The sequence below is a fragment of the Telmatherina bonti genome (assembly GCF_933228915.1).
Source record: "Telmatherina bonti genome assembly, chromosome: 5".
Classification (NCBI taxonomy): domain Eukaryota; kingdom Metazoa; phylum Chordata; class Actinopteri; order Atheriniformes; family Telmatherinidae; genus Telmatherina; species Telmatherina bonti.
In genome coordinates, this window is record NC_136623.1 from 7,777,511 (window position 1) to 7,779,699 (window position 2,189).

The window sequence follows — 2,189 nt, forward strand, 5'->3', positions numbered from 1 at the left end:
CATCTTTACCGGAAATTAACTGGTAACGGGACCCCCACGTCACATCCGGGCACACGTAAATGCAAAAAAGTGTTTCCATTACACTGTTGCGATATATTTCTTTATCAAAACACCAAAAAAAAAAAAAAAAAAAAAAAACCACCTCATGAGAGGGTAAAACCGTTTTACTTTTTCAAACTGTAGGCGTTTCCATTTGTGGTTTTTTAGTTATTTGCACAATTCCAGGTGTCATGGAAATGCAACAATAGATTCAACAAAGTGAAAACATTCTTCAGAGATTTTGCTCCATATTGACATGAAGCATCACACAGTTGCTGACAAGAATCTCCACATTGTCCACCACATGCCAAAGTTATCATGGTGTAGTCGAGGGTGAAGGCAGGACCTGAATGCAGGACCGAGCAGGGGGAAAGTGGATGTAAAACTCTTACGGTTTACTGTGAAATAACAAGCTGCTCCTATAGAACAACAAAACAAGTTAAAAGCCCATTTCTGCTCCTTTACGTGCGTAAATGTGGACATCTGTTTATAAGTTGTCATACGTCATTGTCCTCATACTTCCATGTGTCTTTTACGTTGCCATGGTTGCAAAGTCAGTTCATCCACTAGTGGGCAGCGCTGAGTTCAGATTTCACTTCCGTACTTTGACACTGGTTGGACAGTAACACACCGCCTTAAAGTATATATACTGGGGCTTTGAATACATGTGACTATATACATGTGGCTTTGAATAAAAGAAATGGAGGAAAATGAAGGGTAATGACCAAATGACCAGCAGATGTAATGATAAAATGAAGACCAGGTGTAGTGAACAAGAAATGAAATGAAATAAAACAGGAAACTTAAACAGCCACTTATAACAGCCAAAACTAAACCAAAATCTCAAAAGTCTGGACAAGTTTGGTTCTGGACAGTAAAGGTCCTGCAGGTTTTAGATGTTTCAGACAATCTGGTTCAAACACAGCGGCACCTTTTCATCATGCAGTCATAAAATGTAACATAACTTTGGGAAGTGGTTGACGATGCAGTCGGCCATGCAGTCTCCAGCTGGTCTACATGCTGAAATATCCTCTGAGTCTAAAGATGCATTCACATCAGGAGAGTCCGCTACTCTCGGTCCGATTGGGGACTCGGCTCAGTCATAGTGTATCCATGTGAACCGAGATCGTGTTCACGCTGCATTTTGGTCAAACCAGTCAAACCATGAGAATAATTTATCCCCATTCCCACCAGAGGTGGCGCTGCACTAGCATTGGGCAAAACAGAGGACAAGACCTGCGTGAAGAAGAAAACCGTTTCCTTCACCTGCGAGTTAAACATGGAGACGAAACTATGGCTGTTTTGGGTTTTTATTGTGTCTTATGCAAGTATACTGCAGAAATCCACTGCAACAATGGACGCAGTATGAACACCAGACGAGGCAGAGGACCCTTAACGCCATCGCTATGGATTTACCCACAATGCAATGCTACGCCAAATACAGGAAGTGATTTCTTTTTTTGTAGTCTGCTTCCTGTATTTGTTTCCGTTTGAAGAAGGCTGAGACCTGCGTTTGTAGGCAGACCGAGTCCGTTTCTTTGGTCCGAATCAGAATTTATTTGCCGTGTTCACATTTCCCCAAATGAAGTGACTTTCCGAGCAAACGGACTCGGATTAGGACCAGAAAGGCTGATGTGAATGTGCCTTAACAAACCCTAAAATCCTGACAGATTTATGATGTAACATTAAATGAATGCGCACTTTACATTCTTAAAACTTCTTAAAAGGGTCATTTATTATATTTTAAAAACATTATATGACAGCAAACAGCTATCTGCTGCCAGTAGGAATAACAGGACCTGAAAAAATTAGTCCTCAGTTCTGGCTTGAGACCTGCAGCCAGTGTGTCACTGAACAAATGTTTTAATGCTTTTTATTGGATTAGTCCACTCACAGAGCAGCAGGCTGGTCGATCCGTCCACTCTGACTGACGGCTAATAGCGTTATGCTGCAGGAGCTGGCGGACAGAGCTATCCTACCATTGATTGACTCTCCCCTCCAGGGCCTCTCTGATGCGAGCATCCATCCCCTCTTTCATTTGTTTATGAAATATTGATATTGGCTGCTGTCTTCTTGTGGAGACGGGAAGATTCAGCTTGATGGAAACTAGAATATTTAGAGATGTAAGAAGTTTCTGATCGTAGCTTTCT